Here is a 26,160-nt window from a genome sequence, read left to right as displayed (position 1 = left end):
ATAATTCTGCACAGTAATAGTTACTGTATTTTCCGGCGTATAAGACGACTGGGCGTATAAGACGACCCCCCAACTTTTCCAGTTAAAATATAAAATCTTCTTAAAAGTCGGGGGTCTTCTTATACGCTGTATGTCGTCTTATAGGGCCGGTGACTAATGTGCCTTTTGGGTGGGAGTGGTCCCGATGACGACGAGGGGGCGTCTCACAGGAAAGTGTGAGTGGACTATCCCCTATTACCTCATCGTAGCGCTGAAGCGTGGGGTCTCTGCTGGGAGCGGCAGCGGCGGCTCTTTGTGCCGCGTGGGTGCTGTGGGGCGGCGGCTCCTCTTCTGCAGTGTGGGGCCTCTGTGCTGTGGGGCGGCGGATCTTTATGCAGTCAGTTGGGGCTCCTCCGGCATCTTCTTAAAGCCCGGAGGCCCCGCCGGCAGCTGCATTGCTGCGGTGCGGTGGCCTCCGGGAAAATGGCCGCTGGGGGCGGCGCATGCTCAGATTCAGACCTCGTCCCGAGATCTCGGGAGACAAGATCTGAATCTGAGCAGCGGCCATTTTCCCGGAGGCAGCTCCATTGCTGCGATGCGGTGGCCTCCGGGAAAATGGCCGCTGGGGGCGGCGCATGCTCAGATTCAGATCTCGTCCCGAGATCTCGGGAGACGAGATCTGAATCTGAGCAGCGGCCATTTTCCCGGAGGCCACCGCATCGCAGCAATGCAGCTGCCGGCGGGGCCTCCGGGCTTTAAGGAGATGCCGGAGGAGCCCCGACTGACTGCATGAAGATACGCCGCCGCCGCCCCACAGCACAGAGGCCCCACACTGCAGAAGAGGAGCCGCCGCCCCACAGCTCCCACGCGGCACAAAGAGGAGCAGCAGCCGCCGCTCCCAGCACAGAGACCCCACGCTGCAGCGCTACGATGAGGTAATGGGGGTACTCCACGCACTTTCATTTGAGACGCCCCCTCGTCGTCATCATGAAATTACTTTAAGAAATGAAGGTCAGTCAGTCCGAAAAATTCCCCAAAGGTCCACAAGTGCAGTGGCAAAAACCATCAAGCGCTACAAAGAAACTGGCTCACATGAGGACCGCCCCCGGAAAGGAAGACCAACAGTCACCTCTGCTTCTGAGGATAAGTTTATCCAAGTCACCAGCCTCAGAAATTGCAGGTTAACAGCAGCTCAGATTAGAGAAATGTAGGAAATGAAGGAAATGTAGGTCAATGACCTATAGTTACCTTCAGTCGCAGTGATGCGCCCCCTGGTGGATGTCCTCATATGACCTGGAGCGTGGGAAAAAGTTCCCAGGCTGCAGTTCATGAGAACATCCAGCAGGGGCGCATCACCGCGACGGAATGTAAGTATAGATCACTGCTTTCCTTTCAGCACCCGGGGGATTACAGGCACGAGCGAGTGGTTTATTGCAGCTCGTGCCTGTAATATTAGTTAACCCCTTCAGATGGATTACTTCGTGGGACGTGACAGTTCATCAGAGAGGGTATGTATCTTGTGTGTTTATTGTTTTGCCAAGCGAGGGTCTGAAAATGGAATGAGAGAGCAATAAAATATTAAAACAACCGCTGTGTTTATTTCATTAAAATACTTTTTAATCATGTGTGTGTGTGTTTTTTAACCCTTTCAAACAATTGGATTAATAATGGATAGGTGACATAATTGACGCCTCTCCATTATTAATCTGGCTTAATGTCACCTTCCAATAGCAAGGTGGCATTAACCCTTCATTACCCCATAGCCCACCGCTACAGGGAGTGGGAAGAGAGTGGCCAAGTGCCAGAATAGGCGCATCTTCCAGATGTGCCTTTTCTGGGGTGGCTGGGGGCAGATGTTTTTAGCCACGGGGGGGGCCAATAACCATGGACCCTCTCCTGGCTATTAATATCTGCCCTCAGTCACTGGCTTTACCATTCTGGCCGGAGAAAATTGCGCGGGAGCCCACGCCAATTTTTTCCGCCATTTAACCCTTTATTTGAGCAGCTACAGCGCTGAAATTTTGCACATACACACTACTAACATTAGTAGTGTGGAATATGCAAAAAAAAGGGGGATATGAGATGGTTTACTGTATGTAAACCATGTCTCATATCCTGTCGGGTTTGTGAAGGAGAAATGCAAAGCCGGCAATTGAATTACCGGCTTTTCACAGATATCGCGCTGAATGACATATAAATACAGAATATATATATATATATGTGTCTCAATGACATATATATATATATATATATATATATATATATATATATATATATATATATATATATATATATACTGTATATATGTTTTCCCGAACATTTGAGCACATAAATCCATTAGATGTCGGTTTTGCAAGCTTGCGAGAAAATCTCGGCATACGGATGCCATACGGATGTCACACGGATCATTTGATGCGAGGAAATCGCATCCTCGCACTGCACACGGATCACTGTTTTTGAAACATTTGTGCGATTCTCGGCCGTGAAAAATGGACCGTTTTTTTATACGTTAAGTGTGTCCCCGACCTTAAGAGGAGACTATGTGCAGCAGGCCTTCATGGTAAAATAGCTGCTAGGAAACCACTGCTAAGGACAGGCAACAAGCAGAAGAGACTTGTTTGGGCTAAAGAACATAAGGAATGGACATTAGGCCAGTGGAAATCTGTGCTTTGGTCTGATGAGTCCAAATTTGAGACCTTTGGTTCCAACCACCGTGTCTTTATGCGACGCAGAAAAGGTGAACGGATGGACTCTACATGCCTGGTTTCCACCGTGAAGCATGAAGCGTGGTTCCCACCGTGAAGCGGTCTCCTTCCCTGCCAGGTTATGTGACGCCGGCTCTGTGTGCTTCCGGGCTCCTCCTGGCGGCGCGCGCAAATGCCACTGCCCACTTTCATTGGTGTCTCTGCATTTTGTGTATATATACTCCTCTGGTTCTGTTCGTACATCACCCCCTGAAGAAGGAATAACCGAAATGCGCGTCGGGGTGCTCTGTACTTGGACATATCGGACACTAAGGTATATATAATTCATCTCTTCTATGTGCCATTTTTTGGTGTGTGCAGGGGACTATTTAATATAACACATGCATATTTGTGTGTATACATCTATATATATGGTGTTGCCCTCACCTTTTGATATATAATAATCTCTTGCACATAATATATATTTTTTGGCACATTATTTGATTTTTTTATTCATTTTTTACAATCTCTGTTATAGGTATCTGAGATGCACATATTTCTTTATGTAGGGATACATACTCACAGGTATATATATTACAGGTTACACTTTTTTTTCCTTTTTGCACTAAACTGAGGTATTATTACATATAGTATATATATATTTTTTTTTTTACACAGATATAAAATAATTATTTGTACAAATTATTGTTGGGTTTTCAATCACATTTTTTACAATTATTGGTTGTCCCCTTGCACATGCACTTTAGATTTTTTATATATTACACTATATATATATATATATATATATATATATATATATACATATATATATATATATATATATATATATATCATATATACATAAATTAATTTATTTTATTAGCTGGTCTTAAATTGTTATGCATACATAAAATACTCATGTAAAATTACATAGGAACATATATATATATTTCAGACGATTGTATAATATTCCTTCTTTTCCGTGTTTTTTATATATATATTTTTCTAGCATTAACCCCTTCACCCCCAAGGGTGGTTTGCACGTTAATGACCAGGCCAATTTTTACAATTCAGACCACTGTCCCTTTATGAGGTTATAACTCTGGAACGCTTCAACGGATCTTGGCGATTCTGACATTGTTTTCTCGTGACATACTGTACTTCATGATAGTGGTAAAATTTCTTCGATATAACTTGCGTTTATTTGTGAAAAAAATGGATATTTGGCGAAAATGTTGAAAATTTTGCAATTTTCCAACTTTGAATTTTTATGCCCTTAAATCACAGACATATGTCACGCAAAATACTTAATAAGTAACATTTCCCACGTCTACTTTACATTAGCACACTTTTGGAACCAAATTTTTTTTTGTTAGGGAGTTATAAGGGTTAAAAGTTGACCAGAAATTTCTCATTTTTACAACACCATTTTTTTTTAGGGACCACATCTCATTTGAAGTCATTTTGAGGGGTCTATATGACAGAAAATACCCAAATGTGACACCATTCTAAAAACTGCACCCCTCAAGGTGCTCAAAACCACATTCAAGAAATTTCTTAACCCTTCAGGTGTTTCACAGGAATTTTTGGAATGTTTAAATAAAAATGAACATTTAACTTTTTTTTCACACAAAATTTATTTCAGCTCCAATTTGTTTTATTTTACCAAGGGTAACAGGAGAAAATGGACCCCAAAAGTTGTTGTACAATTTGTCCTCAGTACGCTGATACCCCATATGTGGGGGTAAACCACTGTTTGGGCGCATGGCAGAGCTCGGAAGGAAAGGAGCGCCATTTGACTTTTCAATGCAAAATTGACTGGAATTGACATGGGACGCCATGTTGCGTTTGGAGAGCCCCTGATGTGCCTAAACATTGAAACCCCCCACAAGTGACACCATTTTGGAAAGTAGACCCCCTAAGGAACTTATCTAGATGTGTGTTGAGCACTTTGACCCAACAAGTGCTTCACAGAAGTTTATAATGCAGAGCCGTAAAAATAAAAAATCATATTTTTTCACAAAAATGATTTTTCGCCCCCATTTTTTTATTTTCCCAAGGATAAGAAAAGAAATTAGACCACAAAAGTTGTTGTGCAATTTGTCCTGAGTACGATGATACCCCATATGTGGGGGTAAACCACTGTTTGGGCGCATAGCAGAGCTCGAAAGGGAAGGAGCGCTATTTTACTTTTCAATGCAAAATTGACTGGAATTAAGATGGGACGCCATGTTGCGTTTGGAGAGCCCCTGATGTGCCTAAACATTAAAACCCCCCACAAGTGACACCATTTTGGAAAGTAGACCCCCTAAGGAACTTATCTAGATGTGTTGTGAGAACTTTGAACCCCCAAGTGTTTCACTACAGTTTATAACGCAGAGACGTGAAAATAAAAATTCCTCTTTTTTTTCACAGAGATGATTTTTTAGCCCCCAGCTTTGTATTTTTACAAGGGTAACATAATAAATTGGACCCCAAAAGTTGTCCAATTTGTCCTGAGTACGCTGATACCCCATATGTGGGGGGGAACCACTGTTTGGGCGCATGGCAGAGCTCGGAAGGGAAGGAGCGCCATTTGGAATGCAGACTTAAATGGATTGGTCTGCAGGCGTCACGTTGCAGTTGCAGAGCCCCTGATGTACCCAAACAGTAGAAACCCCCCACAAGTGACCACAAATTGGAAACTAGACCTCCCAAGGAACTTATCTAGATGTGTTGTGAGAACTTTGAACCCCCAAGTGTTTCACTACAGTTTATAACGCAGAGCCGTGAAAATAAAAATTATTTTTTTTTTCACAAAAATGATTTTTTAGCCCCCCGTTTTGTATTTTCACAAGGGTAACAGGATAAATTTGACCCCAAAAGTTGTTGTCCAATTTGTCCTGTGTATGCTGATACCCCATATGTGGGGGTAAACCACTGTTTGGGCGCATGGCAGAGCTCGGAAGGGAAGGAGCGCCATTTGGAATGCAGACTTAGATGGATTGGTCTGCAGGCGTCACGTTGCATTTGCAGAGCCCCTGATGTACCTAAACAGTAGAAACCCCCCACAAGTGACCCCATATTGGAAATTAGACCCCCCAAGGAACTTATCTAGATGTGTTGTGAAAACTTTGAACCCCCAAGTGTTTCACTACAGTTTACAACGCAGAGCCGTGAAAATAAAAAATCCTTTTTTTTCCCACAAAACTTATTTTTTAGCCCCCAGTTTTGTATTTTCCCAAGGGTAACAGGAGAAATTGGACCCAAAAGATGTTGTCCAATTTGTCCTGAGTACGCTGATACCCCATATGTTGGGGTAAACCCCTGTTTGGGTACACGGGAGAGCTCTGAAGGGAAGGAGCACTGTTTTACTTTTTCAACGCAGAATTGTCTGGAATTGAGATCGGATGCCATGTCCCGTTTGGAGAGCCCCTGATATGCCTAAACAGTGGAAACCCCCCAATTATAACTGAAACCCTAATCCAAACACACCCCTTACCCTAATCCCAACGGTAACCCTAACCACACCCCTAACCCTGACACACCCCTAACCCTAATCCCAACCCTATTCCCAACCATAAATGTAATCCAAACCCTAACCCTAACTTTAGCCCCAACCCTAACTGTAGCCTTAACCCTAGCCCCAACCCTAGCCCTAACCCTAGCCCTAACCCTAGCAATAACCCTAGCCCTAACCCTAACCTAGCCCTAACCCTAGCAATAACCCTAGCCCTAACCCTAGCAATAACCCTAGCAATAACCCTAGCCCTAACCCTAGCCCTAGCCCTAGCCCTAACCCAAATGGGAAAATGGAAATAAATACATTTTTTAAATTTTTTTATTTTTCCCTAACTAAGGGGGTGATGAAGGGGGGTTTGATTTACTTTTATAGCGGGTTATTTAGCGGATTTTTATGATTGGCAGCCGTCACACACTGAAAGACGCTTTTTATTGCAAAAAATATTTTTTGCGTTACCACATTTTGAGAGCTATAATTTTTCCATATTTGAGTCCACAGAGTCATGTGAGGTCTTGTTTTTTGCGGGACGAGTTGACGTTTTTATTGGTAACATTTTCGGGCACATGACATTTTTTGATCACTTTTTATTCCGATTTTTGTGAGGCAGAATGACCAAAAACCAGCTATTCATGAATTTCTTTTGGGGGAGGCGTTTATACCGTTCCGCGTTTGGTAAAATTGATAAAGCAGTTTTATTCGTCGGGTCAGTACGATTACAGCGATATCTCATTTATATCATTTTTTTATGTTTTGGCGCTTTTATACGATAAAAGCTATTTTATAGAAAAAATAATTATTTTGGTATCGCTTTATTCTCAGGACTATAACTTTTTTTGCTGATGATGCTGTATGGCGGCTCGTTTTTTGCGGGACAAGATGACGTTTTCAGCGGTACCATGGTTATTTATATCTGTCTTTTTGATCGCGTGTTATTCCACTTTTTGTTCGGCGGTATGGTAATAAAGCGTCGTTTTTTGCCTCGTTTTTTTTTTTTTCTCACGGTGTTTACTGAAGGGGTTAACTAGTGATATAGTTTTATAGGTTGGGTCGTTACGGACGCGGCGATACTAAATATGTGTACTTTTATTGTTTTGTTTTTTTTATTTAAATAAAGAAATGTATTTATGGGAATAATATATATATTTTTTTCTTTATTTAGGAATTTATTTTTTATTTATTTTTTTACACATGTGGAAAAAATTTTTTTTTACATTTTTACTTTGTCCCAGGGGGGGACATCACAGAACGTTGATCTGACAGTGTGCATATCACTCTGTCAGATCGGCGATCTGCTGTACAGGGCTACAGGCTTACCAGTGCCTGCTCTGAGCAGGCACTCGGTAAGCCACCTCCCTCCCTGCAGGACCCGGATGCCGCGGCCATCTTGGATCCGGGACCTGCGGTGAGGAGGAGGTAGGAGACCCTCGGAGCAACGCGATCACATCGCGTTGCTGCGGGGGTCTCAGGGAAGCCCGCAGGGAGCCCCCTCCCTGCGCGATGCTTCCCTATACCGCCGGTACACCGCGATCATGTTTGATCGCGGTGTGCCGGGGGTTAATGTGCCGGGGGCGGTCCGTGACCGCTCCTGGCACATAGTGCCGGATGTCAGCTGCGATATGCAGCTGACACCCGGCCGCGATCGGCCGCGCTCCCCCCGTGAGCGCGGCCGATCGCGTATGACGTACTATCCCGTCGGTGGTCATACGGGCCCACCCCACCTCGACGGGATAGTACGTCAGATGTCAGAAAGGGGTTAATATAATATTTCCAAGTACATGCACACTTAGTGTTATGTGTTGCCAAGTATAATAAAGGCATTTTTTATTATATATATTGTGGCCATTGTTTCTTATATATCTCCCTATTATTATTTTAAAAAATTTTTTTACTTTTTTATTTATTTTTTTCTTTGATTTTCCATATGACGGTTTTGTTTTTAGTATAATTTGAGTGGGTTGCCACTCCCATTTCTCTTGATAGCGGTCTTGTTCCCTTTTAGTTCTATGTGAAATATTTGGGGATATTTATGAAAGTATATACAATCTATTAGTTGGGTAAATAGGGCGGCTATTGTTCACTTTACCACAGCATCTTGCAGTGGCATGCTATTCCATTCGGTTTGCGTTTAGTTGGACCATCATTTATTTTTCAACAGGACAATGACCCCAAACACACCTCCAGGCTGTGTAAGGGCTATTTGACCAAGAAGGAGAGTGATGGGGTGCTACGCCAGATGACCTGGCCTCCACAGTCACCAGACCTGAACCCAATTGAGATGGTTTGGGGTGAGCTGGACCGCAGAGTGAAGGCAAAAGGGCCAACAAGTGCTAAGCATCTCTGGCAACTCCTTCAAGATTGTTGGAAGACCATTCCCGGTGACTACCTCTTGAAGCTCATCAAGAGAATGCCAAGAGTGTGCAAAGCAGTCATCAAAGCAAAAGGTGGCTTACTTTGAAGAACCTAGAATATAAGACATATTTTCAGTTGTTTCACACTTTTTTATTAAGTATATTATTCCACATTTGTTAATTCATAGTTTTGATGCCTTCAGTGTGAATGTACAATTTTCATAGTCATGAAAATGCAGAACAATCTTTAAAGGGAAGGTGCCGCAATTTTGTTTTTGTATTAAAAATGTTTATATAAACAATTATATTTAATACAAAATTATTTTTTTTAACTTTAATATCTTTTTTATTATTAATTATTTTTGCAGCCACTGGGCGCCACCATTTTCCTTTGCAGGAGTGTAAGAGTCCCAGCACGACACTTACGCTCTGCAAATATGGCAGCCCTGGGCATAGGAGGCTGCGGTCGGCGGCCGACCCCATACCTATCATTGAGCTGCTCCCTGCTGTGATCTGGCCACGCCCCCTGGGCTGTCTCCACATCACAGCAGAGGCAGGAGGTCGGCGCCATCTTTCTTCAGCAGACAGTGTGTGAGCTCCACTGTGACTTCAGAGCTGGGCTGTTATAGGAGGGAGCTCCAGCTGTCTCCCCTTTCACACTGTCAGCAGTCGGCCGTTCCCTGTCCTCTGCTGCCTGGTGTGTGGCTGTGATCTCTAGAATCGCTAGAGAGGGTGAAGTGCTGCGGTCTGATGTCCTCAGGAGCTGCAGAGAGGTAACAGAGGGGGGAGGGGGAGGCTCTCTGTGCTGCTCCGACCCTGCCTCTCACTGCAGCTCCTCACAGGACATCAGACCGTGTATCTATCACTATACTGTGCTGAGCCATGTATCTAATCCTCTCCTATGTGATACTATGCTGAGCCGTGTATCTAATCCTATACTGTGTGATACTGTCTGCTGAGACGTGTATCTAATCCTATCCTGTATGATACTGTCTGCTGTGCCGTGTACCTCATCCTATCCTGTGTGATACTATGCTCAGCCGTGTATCTAATCCTATACTGAGTGATACTGTCTGCTGAGCAATGCATCTAATCCTATACTGTGTGATACTGTCTGCTGAGCCGTGTATCTAATCCTATCCTGTGTGATACCATGCTGAGCCGTGTATCTAATCCTATCCTGTGTGATACTGTCTGCTGAGCCGTGTATCTAATCCTATCCTGTGTGATACTATGCTGAGCCGTGTATCTAATCCTATCCTGTGTGATACTGTCTGCTGAGCCGTGTATCTAATCCTATCCTGTGTGATACTATGCTGAGTCGTGTATCTAATCCTATCCTGTGTGATACTGTCTGCTGAGCCGTGTATCTAATCCTATCCTGTGTGATACTGTCTGCTGAGCCGTGTATCTAATCCTATCCTGTGTGATACTGTGCTGAGCCGTGTATCTAATCCGCTCCTGTGTGATACTGTATGCTGACCTGTGTATCTAATCCTATACTGTGCTGACCTGTGTATCTAATCCTCCTGTGGAATACTGACTGCTGAGCCGTGTATCTAATCTGCTCCTGTGTGATACTGTCTGCTGAGACGTGTATCTAATAATCCTCTCCTGTGTGATACTGTCTGCTGAGCTGTGTATCTAATCCTCTCCTGTGTGATACTGACTGCTGAGCCGTGTATCTAATCCTATCCTGTGTGATACTGTCTGCTGAGACATGTATCTAATAATCCTCTCCTGTGTGATACTGACTGCTGAGGCTACTTTCACACTTCTGTCGGCCCGACGTACCGACGGACGTTGTGCTAAATTTAGCACAACGTGGGCAGCGGATGTAGTCTTACGATGCATCCGCTGCCCAGTGTGATGAGCGGGGAGGAGGGGGCGGAGTTCCGGCTGCGCATGCGCGGTCGGAAAAAGCGGAACCGACGGACAAAAAAACGTTACATTGAACTTTTTTTTGTGCGTCGCAGCCGCCAAAACACGACGCATCCGTCGCATGACGGATGCGACGTGTGGCCATACGTCACAATGCGTCGCTAATGTCTAACGACGCATTGTGACGTATCCCTAAAGACGGAAGTGTGAAAGTAGCCTGAGCCGTGTATCTAATCCGCTCTTGTGTGATACTGTCTGCTGAGACGTGTATCTAATAATCCTCTCCTGTGTGATACTGACTGCTGAGCCATGTATCTAATCCTATCCTGTGTGATACGGTCTGAGCCATGTATCTAATCCTATCCTGTGTGATACTGTGTGCTGAGCCGTGTATCTAATCCTCTCCTGTGTGATACTGTCTGGTGAACCAGGTATCTAATCCTATCCTATGCACTCCTCTCCCCCCTGCATATCTTTCCCCATTGTACACACAACTCAATGCGTGCGATAACAGGAGCTGCAGGGGTCATGCTGTATTATGGCATTATGTGAGATCTATATGACGGTATTATGTGATCTGTATGGTGGTATTATGCTTGATCAGTATTGTGAGAATTATATGGTGGTATTGTGTGTGATCTATATGGCGGTATTATGTGAGAACACTGGCAGCATTATGTGTGATCTATATGGCGGTATTATGTGAGAACACTATGGCAGTATTTTGTGTGATCTATATGGCGGTATGTGAGAACACTGGCGGTATTATGTGTGATCTATATGGTGGTATTATGTGAGAACTGTATGACAGTATTGTGTGATCTATTTGATAGTATTGTGTGTGATATATATGGCGGTATTATGTGAGAACACTATGGCAGTATTATCTTCAGAAAGCGGACCCATTCTATGGTGGTTCTGGCTGAGCACCTGCACACGGGTCTGGGGTAATAGAGGGGGCAGCATGACCTCCGGTTAGGTGCAGTCAGGGGAGGGCTGGTGAGGCAGCTGAAGAGAGGGGTCTCATTTTTATCATTACTATATGGCTACATTTCCTTCCCAGCGTCACCCCGGACTGCGCTTGTCGCCTCTCTTTCACACATCGCCAGGACAGGATGGAGAAGACAGGATCTGAGGAGGGGAATGGGGTCTTTGCATGCAAAGTCTGGATCAGAACAGGCCATCAATCCGCAGAAATGTTTCCTGGATTTCTGTGGACCAGACAAGCAGACGGTCTATCCATGTGTATAAAAGACAGCGCTCTATGTAAATCCCTGGCTGCTCCGCGCACTGAACATGGTGCCCCCCCATAGACCAGCACACTGCTCTCCTGAAATACTCTGTGCTGCTGTCAACCTGCTCCCTCCACCATATATCTCCCAGAATCCTTGCTGCCTGCCATCCTCGGTGACTGTCTACTTGTCAGTATAATGCTGCTTTCACACTAGCGTCAGGACGGGCCCGTCGCAGTGCGTCGGGCCGACGTACCGACACATGCTGTGAAAGAAATGCCCGACGTGGGCAGCGGAAGCAGTTTTACGACGCTTCCGCTGCCCCATTGCAAAGTCCGGGGAGGAGGGGGCGGACTTTCGGCCGCGCATGTGCGGTCGAAAATGGCGGACTCGACGCACAAAAAAAGTTACATGTAACTTTTTTGTGGCGGCGGTCCGCCAAAACACGATGCAACCGTCGCACGACGGTTGCGACGTGTGGCAATACGTCGCAATGCGTCGGTAATGTTAGTCTATGGGGAAAAAACGCATCCTGCAGACAACTTTGCAGGATGCGTTTTTTCTCCTGAACAACGCATTGCAACGTATTGCAAACAACGCTAGTGTGAAAGTAGCCTAAGGCTGCCGTCACGCTAGCAGTATTTGGTCAGTATTTTACCTCAGTTTCTGTAAGCCAAAACCAGGAGTGGGTGATAAATGCAGAAGTTGTGCATATGTTTCTATTATACTTTTCCTCTAATTGTTCCACTCCTGGTTTTGGCTTACAAATACTGATGTAAAATACTGACCAAATACTGATAGTGTGACGGCAGCCTTACTCTGCAGTCACCAACAAAATGGCTGCTCACTGGGTTCCTGAATATCATCCTCTCTTATCCCTTAGCAGACACCCAGAAGGGAAGGAGAGGAGACATCACACACGTCAGCAGACTCCGCCCATAATTACTGCAGTGCTGTAATGTGAGCTAGTTGTACACTAGGTTTTTCTGAAATTTCAGCAGCTGCTCCTCCTAGTCTTTAAAAGTGGAAATTCCAAAACTTTTCAAATTATTTTTCATATTTTACTAAATTATAAACAAATGATAATATTTTTTAAGAAAATGTAAACATTAATTCTTTACATTTTTACAATTGCTGTAAAAAAAAATTTTTTGATGGCACCTTCCCTTTCAATGAGGAGTGTCCAAACTTTTGGTCTGTACTGTACATGGCACATATTTAAAAACACACATGTACATGGCACACACATACATAGCACACAGGTACATGGCACACACTTGTACACATACGTACATGACACGGACTTATGCACACACATACATGGCACAGACACACACGTACATGGCACTGACATAAGCGCACACACATACATGGCACAGACTTATGCACACACGTGCATGGCGCACACTTGTATATGCACACACTTGTACATGAGGTACACGTACATATGTACATGGCACACGCTTGCACACATACATGGGACCCTCGTATATAGCACATACACATACGGATATGGCACACATGTACACATACATGGAACACATACATGGCACACGCTTGTACACATACGTACATGGGACACACGTAAATGGCACACACATACGTACATGGGACACACACGTACATGGCACACACGTGTACAAGGCACAAACTTATGCACACATGTACATGGCACACACATGCTGCACAACAAAAGCTTATTTGATACATGTGCTGTGTGTAACGTGTGTATTAGGACAACAGATGTTTATATAAACACATACACATAGCTAACAGACCTCAGATACGCGCACACTGCTTTTGCGGTGGTCTCTTAATTTTCTTAATCTTAATCACTGTAATCGTACTGACCCGAAGAATAAAACACTTGTACAAAATGCAAAACGGCATTACCCCCTCCACCAAAAAAAAAAATCCTGAATTGCTGGCTATTGTTCAGTCTGCCTCCTAAAAATCAGAATAGAAAGCGATCAAAAAATGTTGTGCCCTAACATAGCACCAATAAAAATATCAACTCGTCTCACAAAAAACAAGCCTTCACATAACTATCAGCAGAAATATGGAAAAATCATAGCTCTCAAAAAATGGCAATTCAAAAACTAGTTTTTGCAAAAAGAAAGCGTATTTTAGTGTAACAGTAGCCAAGTATAAAAAAACAATATAAATCTGGTATCTCTGTAATTGCACCAGCCCAAAGAATAAAGTTATCTAATCACTTGTATAGCACAAGGAACAGTGTAAAAAATAAATAAAACTAATTCTTCTCCTGCTGTTGATTTGTTCATTCTGCCTCCCAGAGATCATAGTAAGGCTCAGCTCATATTTATTCTGCGCTCTACACTGAGCACGTACACTGGGGTATATTTGAAATAAGTGATTCAAACGGTACCTCTAGCGGAAGATACCCTATAATGAGGCAGATGGAGACATAGTGGACGCCGTCGGCCCTGTGATCCAGTGGTGTCTGTCTTTTTAGGAGTGCATAAAAGTGCGGTCCACCACAGTTTTGTGCACCTCTGAGAAGAAGCACATCGCTGAAAAGAGGTCAGACGGAGTCCAGAGTAATTCTGCTGCCTCATTATAGTGAATGGATCCTTCGGGGGTTTCATATGAATCCCCTAATTCAGACATTTAGATAGAAACCCTCATGCAAGTGCTTAGAGTAGGGCGCAGGATAAATGTGATCCCAAATGTTATGTAAAATGTTTCCAGTTAAAGCTTCAGCTCAATCCACAGAAAAGCAAGTCCCCACTCAGATCCATCATCTGTTAATGGAAATATAGGGGGTTTCCACATTACTGGTACTGCAAAAACTCTGGAAAAGCGCTATGGCTCCTGGCCCCCCCCAAAAAAATCCAGCAAATTCTACACTCCCAAATTCAAATGCCCCCCTCCCGTCTGAGCCCCACAGTGTGCCTAAAAAACATTTAGCATCCACATGTTTGGCAGGGGTATAATTTCCAAAATGGGGTCACTTCATTGAGGATTCTGCTATTCTAGCACTTAGTGGTTCTGTATATGGAGTCCACAAATTCTTCTAGGAAAATCTGTACTCCAGGAGGCAAATAGCGCTCTGTCCCTTCCGAGTCTCGCCGTGTGGCTAAGCAATATTGTACAGCCACATATGTAGTATTTCTACGTTCAGCAGAAATTGTGTGACAAATTTTGCTGCCATTTTTACCTATTTCTCCTTGTAAAAATGTAAAATCAGGGGCCAAAACAATGTTGTGACAAAAATGTAATTATTCTTTCTTCACTGCCCAATGGTGTAAAATTCTGTAATCCACCTGTGGTGTAAATGTGATCACTGCACCCCTAGATGAATTTATTGAGAGGTGTAGGTGTAGTTTGTAAAATGAGGTCACTTATGGTTCTGCTGTTCTGGCACCTCAGGAGCTCTCCCAGTGGGTGATGGCACTCGCAAACCATAACCGTGAAATCTGCACTGTAGTATGGTGCTCCTTGCCTTCTGAGCTTTGTACTGTGCCTCAAAAGTAATTCCCGATTACATTCAGGGTTTTGGCGCAATCAAGAGAAATTGCACAACAAACTGAGAGGTCCATTTTTTCTATTAGCACTCTATAAATTAAAAATTTGAGGCTAAAACAACATTTTATTGCTCTAAAAATTTAATTATTCTTTCTTCACCGCCCAATAGAATAAATTTCTGTGACACATCTGTGGTGTTAACATGCTCACTGCTCCCTTAGATGAATTTAATGAGAGGTGTAATTTGTAAAATGACCTCACTTATGGGGGGTTTCTGCTGTTCTGGCACTTCAGGGGCTCTGCCAATGTGATATGGCACCCTCAAACCATTCCTGCAAAATCTGAACTCTAATATGGCACTTCTTCCACTCCGAGCTTTGCACTGTGCCTCAAAAGTCGTTTTTGACCACATTTGGGATATCGGCGTACTCAGGAGAAATTTCACAACAAATTTTGAGGTCCATTTTCTCCTGTTACCCCTGTAAAAATAAAAAATTTGGGGCTAAAATAATTTTTTTGTGGGAAAAGTGATTTTTTTTTATTTTCACGGCTCTATATTATAAACTTCTGTGAAGCACCCGTGGGTTGAAGGTGCTCAATACACATCTAGATACATTCCTTAAGGATGTAATTTCCAAAATGAGTTCACTTGAGGGGAGTAGAGTTGAGCAAATTTCTTTGGGTCCCTGCTTATTCGGCAAGCTATAGTGCTTGCCGAATTAGCTGCAGAGGGTACCCGGATACATGGAGCGCACTGGCTGATCAGCTGTTCGGCTCCGCGGCTGCATGTGTCACTGTCACAACACATGCATGGAGAGCCTGTTTGTTGGGCTCTGCATGCATGTGCTGTGACAATGACACCACCGTGACACATGCAGCTGCGGCACCGATCAGCCGGCCCGCTCCATCTATCCGGGTTCCCTCTGCAGCTTAGGGCTGTCCCACACGTCCAGATAATTCCGGTACCGGAATAAATCGGTACCGGAGTTATCCGTGTCCGTGTGCCTGGGAACTCACGGAGGCCATACGAGCGGCACACGTGTGCCGCCCGTATGGCGAGTGGGTACCACACGGAGCGTGTGGTACCCACTCTGCATGGTGCTGAAGCTGCTGAAGCTGCGATTCATATCCTCTCTGCAGTAGCGTTTGCTGCAGAGAAAATATGAAGAATAGTGTTAAAAATAAAGATTTAGGTGTCCGCCGCCCCCCCACCCCCTGTGCGCCCCCCCGCTGGTCAGAAAATACTTACCCGCTCCCTCGCTCCTTCCTGGTCTGGCCGCGGCTTCTCCTGCATGCGGTCACGTGGGCCCGATCATTTACAGTCATGAATATGTGGCTCCACCTCCCATAGGGGCGGAGCCGACTATTCATGATTGTAAATGATCGGCCCCACGTGACCGCATACAGTAGGAGGCGCGGCCAGACCAGGAAGGAGCGAGGGAGCGGGTAAGTATTTTCTGACCAGCGGGGGGGCGCACAGGGGGTGGGGGGGCGGCGGACACATGGATCTTTATTTTTAACACTATTCTTCATATTTTCTCTATAGCAAACGCTGCTACAGGGAAGATATGAATACCGGCTTCAGCACCATGTGGGGGGGACAGCGCTTACTGTAGCGCTGTCTCCTGCACGCACACGGACCCCAGACGGAGAATGTCCGTGTGAGGTCCGTGTTTTACGCGGACCCATTGACTCTATTGGGTCCGTGTAAAACGTGCGCTCCCACGAACACTGACATGTCTCCGTGTTTGGCACACGGAGACACGGTCCGCAAAAAATCAATGACATCTGAACAGATGCATTGATTTTTATGGGTCTACGTGTGTCAGTGTCTCCGGTACGTGAGGAAACTGTCACCTCACGTACCGGAGCCACTGACGTGTGAAACCGGCCTTATTCAGCAAGCGCTATAGCTTGCCGAATAAGCGGGGACCCAAAGAAATTCGCTCATCTCTAGTGGGGAGTTTCCATTGTTTAGGCACATCAGGGGCTCTCCAAATATGTCATCGTGTCCACTCTGGATTCTATCAATTTTTGTGTTCAAAAAGTCAAATTGTGCTCCTTCCCTTCCGAGCTCTACCTTGCACCCAAACAGTGGTTTTCATGCACATATGGGGTATCGGCGTACTTAGGAGAAATTGCACAACATATTTTGAGGTTCAGTTTCTCCTGTTACCCTTATGAAAAAAAAAATTGTCTAAAGTAAAATTTTTGAAAAAAAAAATTACCTTATTTTGCGGTTTATAAGATGCACTGGATTAATAGATCCACCCCAAATTTTGAGGAGAAAAATAGTGAAAAAAACCTTTTTTTAATAAAATGGTCGTGCTTCTTACAATCCACGCATCTTATTGCTTACCGGGAGTGGTGGCTGCGGTGAACCAGGATCCCAGGGTTTCTGCTGGGGGAGGCAGGAGTGGGGCGATGCTACGGACCCCGGACTGGGAGAAAGGGGTGTTCAAATGTGTGATGCTGCGGGTGTTCGGTGGTGCGGGGGCTACGCTGACATATTGTGAAAGCCCGGAGCCACCATACTTCCATGGTTTACTTAGCAGTGGACTCCGGGAAAATGTTTGCTGGGGGCGGCGCATGCGCAGATGGAGATCTTGGTGCTGAGATCTCATCTCCCAAGATCTTGGTGCTGAGATCTCCATCTGTGCATGCGCTGCTCCAAGGAGCAATTTTCCCGGAGTCCATCACAATGTAAACCATGAAAGAGCGGGCGTCCCGGGCTTTCACAAAATGTCGTCGGGGCCCCCACACCACTGATCACTCAGGCTATGTGCACACGTTGCGGATTGGGGTGCAGAATTTTCCGCACAAAATCCGCATCTCCTGGCAGAAACCGCAGGTGCAGATTTCCGCGGATTTGCCACGGATTTTGTGCAGTTTTGATGTGGATTGTGTATGGATTTTCTGTGGTTTTTACCACTGTGGATTTCTATAATGGAAGGGTGCAGAAACGCTGTAGTTCCGCACAAAATAAGTGACATGCACTTCTTTTTAATCCGCAGCTGATTTAGTGCGGATCTTTCTGCACCATTAGCACAGCGTTTTTTCCCTATTGATTTACATTGTACTGTAAATCACTGTGTGGGACTGCAACGTTTCTGCGCAGAAAAATCCGCTGAGGATCCGCACAAATTTCGCATCGTGTGCACACAGCCTCACAGTGTTTCACCTCCACACACCCGCTCATCCCATCCTGCAGCAACGTGCCACTCTTGCCTCCTCCAGCAGCGACCCTGGGACCCTGCTCCACTGTGGCCGGTAAGGTATATTAGAATTATAAGACACCAACATTTTCCCCCCAAATTTGAGGGGAAAAGTGCATGTTATAATCCGAAAAATATGATAAATGTTATATTTTTTTTCCTTCCACGTTCCATTAATTCCACATAATAATAATAATTTTATTTATATAGCGCCAACATATTCCGCAGCGCTTTACAAATTATAGAGGGGACTTGTACAGACAATAGACATTACAGCATAACAGAAATCACAGTTCAAAATAGATACAAAGAGGAATGAGGGCCCTGCTCGCAAGCTTACAAACTATGAGGAAAAGGGGAGACACGAGAGGTGGATGGTAACAATTGCTTTAGGCTACTTTCACACTAGCGTCATGCACTGCACGTTGCTATGCGTCGTTTTGTAGAAAAAACGCATCCTGCAAAAGTGCTTGCAGGATGCGTTTTTTCTCCATAGACTTGCATTAGCGACGCAGTACGACGCATTGCCACACGTCGCAACCGTCGTGCGACGGTTGCGTCGGTCCGTCGCCACCAAAAAACGTTGCATGTAACGTTTTTTGGTGCGTCGAGACCGTCTTTTCCGACCTCGCATGCGCGGCCGGAACTCCGCCCCCGCCTCCCCGCACCTCATAATGGGGCAGCGGATGCATTGAAAAACAGCATCCGCTGCCCCCGTTGTGCGGCGCATTCACTGCTAGCATCGGTACGTCGCAATTCGTCGTGCGTCGTACGACACTAGTGTGAAAGTAGCCTTAGTTATTCAGACCAGCCATAGTGTAAGGCTCGGGTGTTCATGTAAAGCTGCATGAACCAGTTAACTGCCTAAGTATGTAGCAGTACAGACACAGAGGCTATTAACTGCATGAAGTGTATGAGAACATGATGTGAGGAACCCGATTATGTTTTTTTTTTTTTAATGGGCCACACAGGGATAGTTAGGTTAATGCGTTGAGGCGGTAGGCCAATCTGAACAAATTAGTTTTTAAGGCGCGCTTAAAACTGTGGGGATTGGGGATTAATCGTATTAGCTTAGGTAGTGCATTCCAAAGAGTCGGCGCAGCACGTGTAAAATCTTGGAGACGGGAGTGGGATGTTCTGATTATTGAGGATGCTAACCTGAGGTCATTTGCGGAGCGGAGGGCACGGGTAGGTTGGTAGACTGAGACCAGAGAGGAGATGTAGGGTGGTGCTGAGCCATGGAGTGCTTTGTGGATGAGGGTAGTAGTTTTGTACTGGATTCTGGAGTGGATGGGCAGCCAGTGTAATGACTGGCACAAGGTAGAGGCATCGGTGTAACGGTTGGTGAGGAATATGATCCTGGCAGCAGCATTCAGGACAGATTGGAGCGGGGAGAGTTTGGTAAGAGGGAGGCCGATTAGTAGAGAGTTACAATAGTCCAGACGAGAATGAATAAGTGAAACAGTAAGAGTTTTTGCAGAGTCGAAAGTAAGAAAAGGGCGAATTCTAGAAATGTTTTTGAGATGCAGATAAGAGGAGCGAACCAGTGATCGGATGTGGGGGGTGAATGAAAGCTCCGAATCAAGTATGACCCCAAGGCAGCGGACATGTTGCTTTGGAGTAATGGTGGAACCGCACACAGAGATGGCAATGTCAGGCAAAGGTAGGTTAATAGAGGGAGAGAACACAAGGAGTTCAGTTTTTGACAGGTTCAGTTTCAGATAGATGGAGGACATGATGTTAGAAACAGCGGTAAGACAATCACTGGTGTTTTCTAAAAAGGTCAGCGTGATAACAGGAAAAGAGGTGTATAATTGGGTGTCATCAGCATAGAGATGGTACTGGAAACCAAATCTACTGATTGTTTGTCCAATAGGGGCAGTATACAAAGAGAAGAGGAGGGGGCCTAGGACTGATCCTTGAGGAACCCCAACAGTAAGCCCAACACATTCCTGTGAAGTGCCTGAAGGGTTAATAAACTTCTTGAATGTGCTTTGATGGGTGCAGGTTTTAGAATGGTGTTACTTTTGGGTAATTTCTGTCATAAAGGCCCCCCAAAGTCACTTCAAATGTGATGTGTTCCTTAAAAAAAATGGTTTTGTAAATTTTGTTGTGAAAATGAGAAATCGCTGGTCAACTTTTAACCCTTCTAAAGTCCTACAAAAAATGATGTTTCAAAAAATTGTGCTGATGTAAAGTAGACAAGTGGGAAATGTTATTTATTAACTACTAGATGGTGGCCCGATTCTAACGCATCGGGTATTCTAGAATATGTATGCGTAGTGTATAGCACAGCCCACGTATTATATTGCAGAGCCCACGTAGTACATTGCGCAGCCCACGCAGTACATTGCGCAGCCCACGCAGTACATTGCGCAGCCCACGCAGTACATTGCGCAGCCCACGCAGTACATTGCGCAGCCCACGTAGTAAATTGCGCAGCCAACGCAGTACATTGCGCAGCCCACATTGTATATTGCGCAGCCCACGTAGTACATTGCACAGCCAACGCAGTACATTGCACAGCCCACGTTGTATATTGCGCAGCCCACGTAGTACATTGCACAGCCCACGTAGTATATTGCACAGCCCACGTTGTATATTGCACAGCCCACGTTGTATATTGCGCAGCCCACGTTGTATATTGCGCAGCCCACGTAGTATATTGCGCAGCCCACGTAGTATATTGCGCAGCTCACATAGTATATTGCGCAGCCCACGTTGTATATTGCGCAGCCCACGTATATAGCACAGCCCATGTAGTATATTGCTCAGCCACGTAGTATATTGCCCAGCCACGTAGTATATTGCCCAGCCATGTAGTATATTGCTCAGCCACATAGTATATTGCCCAGCCAATGTAGTATATTGCCCAGCCACGTTCTATATTGCGCAGCCCACGTAGTATATAGCACAGGCCATGTAGTATATTGCCCAGCCCATGTAGTATATTGCCCAGCCACGTAGTATATTGCCCAGCCCATGTAGTATATTGCCCAGCCCACGTAGTATATAGCAATGTGGGCATCATATTCCTGTTAAAAAAAAGAAATAAAATAAAAAATAGTTATATACTCACCTTACGGAGCCTCCGGATCCAGAACCGGCCTTTCTCGCTTGCAACGCTCCGGTGACTGCTCCATGCTGTGGTCTCGCGAGATGATGACGTACCGGTCTCGTGAGACCGCAACGTCATCATCTCGCGAGATTGCAGCATGGAGCAGTCACCGGAGCGTCGCAACTCGCAAGCGGGAAAGGCCGGTTCTGGATCTGAGGGGCCCACGGACGGTGATTATATAACGTTTTTTTTGTTTTTTTTAATTATTTTTAACATTCGTTTTACTATTCATGCCGCATAGGCAGCATGAATAGTAAAAAGTTGGTCACACAGGGTTAATAGCAGCGGTAACGGACTGCATTACACCCCGGCATAACGCGGTCCGTTACCGCTGCCATTAACCCTGTGTGAGCGCTGAGCGGAGGGGTGTATGCGGGCGCCGGGTAGTGAGTGCGGGGAGTAAGGAGCGGCCATTTTCTTCCTGACTGTGCGCGTCGCTGATTGGTTGCGGCAGCCATGACAGGCAGCTGCCGAGAGCAATCAGCGAACAAATAACCGCGACAGACAGACAGAAAGACGGAATTACCCTTAGACAATTATATAGTAGATTTTGTGTGACATAACTCTTTGATTTCAGGGAATAAAAATTCAAAGTTTGAAAATTGTGAAATTTTCGAAATTTTTGCCAAATTTCCATTATTTTCACAAATAAATGCAAGTCATATTGAACACATTTTTTACCACTATCATGAAGTACAATATGTCACGAAAAAACATTCTCAGAATCAGTGGGCTACATTGAAGCGTTCCAGAATTATTACCTCAAAAAGTGACACTGGTCAGATTTAAAAAATGTGGCTCGGTGCTTAAGGGGTTAAATAAATTACCATCACTGCCTCCTTTGAGTCTCACAATATATATTCCTTATCAGTATGTGTTTAGACTGAGTGATGGATATATTGCCTTTGGTAGGATTTTGCCCTAAAGCTGTAAAGAAACAGTGCTAGCCACCGAGCCTCCTTGCTGCCCTCAACAAACGCTCATGCAGGGATGGACATATCATTGTTAAAACCTGTGCAGCAGCACAGGGGCCTAAGAGGTAAGGTGGCCCATTTGTATCTCCAAAGTAGGTGAAATTGTTCATTTCGATAAGCTATTAAACTGTATAGGACCCATATATTGTTCTTACACAGGGGCCCTCTTCTGTCTGTGTCCCCCAGTGTGCCCAAGAACAGCTCACCACATACCATTATCGGATTCGACAGTCTCCAGTTTAACATATATGTTTCTGAAGCTGACAATGTCTACAAAGGACGGACAGATGTAATTTGCTTTTCTTTTAGTCTTTTCTCTATGTTATTTTGGAACTGTGCAAAAAAAAAAACACTGGTGGGTTAAAGGAGGTGCAATAAAACTTGTGCCAGCGAAAACTAGCACATCCAATTGTAATGCTGATCGTCTGAAATGTTGGTCAGTGACAAAAGGTCTGGCTCCGTCCCACCCCCACTCCTTTGTACACAGCTGTTGCAGTTCCATTGAATTTCTTCAATGAAAAAAGGGCTGTGGGGGATTAAAAAAAAACAAACAAAAAAACCGCTGCTGCAGCCAGTACATATGACTTGTGCTGGTTTCCTTTTCCACAGTGATCCCACACAGTCAGTCAGCAAAGTCTAGAGGCATCATGGAAACCTGACTCACCAGATGCTTGCTGAGGATACTTCTACATGATAGTCTTGAGCAAGTAATTTCATATTCCTCTAATATTTAAATCCAGAAAATCTTCCTGCCATATCCAACTTTATGTAGAGGCCATCTGTGACAGACCAATCCTGCATTAAAACTGACCTTGTATGCCATATGGCATAAGAGAAAAGGGTGACAAGTTAGCTAATGATTGGCCAACATCACATTTGACTAAATAGGGTCAGCCGACATTAATTCATTGTCTATGGAAAGTGAATTGGCTAGAGTAGAACTTACTATAAAGTAGAAGTAATTATACAGTTCCTTTATTGTCTGTCCGTGTGCCAGAAATTGAACTCTATTCCTGTGATGGTTAGGGTACTTTCACACTAGCGTCGCTTGCTGTCTGTCGCAATGCGTCGTTTTGGAGAAAAAACGCATCCTGCAAAGTTGCCTGCAGGATGCGTTTTTTCCCCATAGGCTTGCATTAGCGATGCCTTGCGTCGTATGGCCACACGTTGCATCCGTCGTGCGACGGATGCATCGTGTTTTGGCGGACCGTCGGCACAAAAAAAGTTACATGTAACTTTTTTTGTGCGTCGCGTCCGCCATTTTCGACCGCGCATGCGCGGCCGGAACTCCGCCCCCTCCTCCCCGGACATTACAATGGGGCAGCGGATGTGTTGAAAAACTGCATCCGCTGCCGCCGTTGTTCATTATGTTCACAACGTGCGTCGGTACGTCGGACCGACGTATGGCGATGGCCCCGTTCTGATGCTAGTGTGAAAGTAGCCTTAGATGTAAAGATTTGGTCCACACCAAAGATGCTGGGTGAGCCAGCAGATTTCAAATGTGGTCACGCAGAGGTGTAATTAGGAGTCCAGTTCAGGGGGATGCGAAGCATTTGAGTGGGCTCCTAACCAGTAACTCTGATTTCCGATCTTTCCTTTACTCCCTATATCCGATCACTCGCTCTTGTCACCTGCATCTTAAAAACATCTCCAGAATCCGACCTTTTCTCACCTTTGAACCTGTAAGACTCTTACTGTCGCTCTTATTCATTCTCGTCTGGACTACTGCAACTCTCTTCTGATCGGTCTCCCTCTTACCAAACTTTCTCCTCTCCAATCCATCTTGAATGCGGCAGCCAGGGTCATATTTCTGTCCAACCGCTTCACCAATGCCTCCATCTTGTGCCAGTCATTACACTGGCTACCCATTCGCTACAGGGTCCAGTATAAACTCATCTCTCTCACCCACAAAGCCCTCCACAGTTCTGCATTGCCTTATATCTCCTCTATATCTCCTCTCTCATCTCTGTCTATCGCCCTATACGTGCCCTCCCTTCTACAAATGACCTAAGACTAAGGGTACTGTCACACAGTGCAATTTTGATCGCTACGACGGTACGATTCGTGACGTTCTAGCGATATCGTTACGATATCGCAGTGTCTGACACGCAGCAGCGATCAGGGACCCTGCTGAGAATCGTACGTCGTAGCAGATCGTTTGAAACTTTCTTTCGTCGCTGGATCTCCCGCTGTCATCGCTGGATCGTTGTGTGTGACAGCAATCCAGCGATGCGTTCGCTGGTAACCAGGGTAAACATCGGGTTACTAAGCGCAGGGCCGCGCTTAGTAACCCGATGTTTACCGTGGTTACAAGCGTAAAAGTAAAAAAAAAAAAAACGTACATACTCACCATCTGATGTCTGTCAGGTCCCTTGCAGTCTGCTTCCCGCTCTGACTGTGAGCGCCGGCCGGAAAGTGAGAGCAGATCACAGCGGTGACGTCACCGCTGCGCTCTGCTCTCACTGTACGGCTGCACTCAGTCAGAGCGGGAAGCAGACTGCAAGGGACCTGACAGACATCAGATGGTGAGTATGTACGGTTTGTTTGTTTTTACTTTTACGCTGGTAACCACGGTAAACATCGGGTTACTAAGCGCGGCCCTGCGCTTAGTAACCCGATGTTTACCCTGGTTACCAGCGAACCTCGGCATCGCTCCAGCGCCGTGATTGCAAAGTGTGACCGCAGTCTACGACGCTGGAGCGATACTCATACGACGCTGCGACGTCACGGACGTGCCGTCGTAGCGACGAAAATTGCACGGTGTGACAGTACCCTAACATCCCCCGTAATCCGAACCTCACACCTCCGTCTACAAGACTTCTCTCGTGCTGCGCCAGCTCTCTGGAATGCATTTCCCCAGACGATCAGACTGATACCTAGCCCCGACCTATTCAAACGCGCTCTAAAAACCCATCTCTTCAAACAAGCCTACCACATTAACTACTCAGTAAACTAACTTTGCCCTGGTCCCTCCTTCCAAATATTATTCTAAATCTGCACCCTACTATTCATCTGTCTCCACACCCTCCATGCACATAACTGCACTTGATACTTGGCTATTGCACTTAAACACACGGGCTGATGACCGGATCATGCAGCTTTATATGAAAATCCCTATTTATTATAATTGCCAGACCTGAAATAACAAGCACTTTTCACCTATTGTGTCCCCCCATTGCCTTGTAGATTGTAAGCTTGCGAGCAGGGACCTCACTCCTAATGTCACTGTTTAAATTGTCTTAACTTGTGTTGAATTTTCTGTATATGTCCCCGCTTAATTGTAAAGTGCTGCGGAATATGTTGGCGCTATATAAATAAAGATTATTATTATTATTATTATTTCAACTATGATGGCATACTGATATTACCACCATATGGTCACATATAGTGGTAGATACAAGTCCTGCAGAATATACAACTGATTACAGTACAATTATACTGTATATAGTGACTTACCGCTGATGTTCTTTCTGATGAGTCGTTCACTTTTCCATCTGGCTCAGACTGACATTGCACATTTGACACATTTGACTTCTCACATTTCCAGCAGCGTTCCCATCTATTCCCAACCTGCACAAACTCTTCACCTTGCAGATACCCCAGAACTGAGCCTAGAAAACAGTGGCCACATTTTACCCCTTTGACAGAAACAATACTCTGAGTGTCCCTATAACAATAATGGTTTTTCAGTGCTTACTTACCATTTAATAATGGCCACTGAGTCTCCCAATGATGAGA

General features: G+C 45.1%; 1 protein-coding gene across 1 annotated transcript in view; it reads right to left on the bottom strand.

Moving 5' to 3' along the window:
- Nucleotides 1–23,196, bottom strand: part of HOMEZ (homeobox and leucine zipper encoding) — a 76,003-nt gene extending 52,807 nt beyond the window's left edge. The window contains exon 1 of the mRNA XM_077299390.1: nucleotides 23,087–23,196. The gene's annotated coding sequence lies outside the window, so the exon portion shown is untranslated. The remainder of the gene's footprint in view (nucleotides 1–23,086) is intronic.
- Nucleotides 23,197–26,160: the final 2,964 nt, after the last annotated feature.

Source organism: Ranitomeya variabilis, chromosome 1 (genome assembly GCF_051348905.1).
Source record: "Ranitomeya variabilis isolate aRanVar5 chromosome 1, aRanVar5.hap1, whole genome shotgun sequence".
Lineage (NCBI taxonomy): Eukaryota > Metazoa > Chordata > Amphibia > Anura > Dendrobatidae > Ranitomeya > Ranitomeya variabilis.
This window is presented reverse-complemented; position numbering and strand designations above follow the sequence as displayed.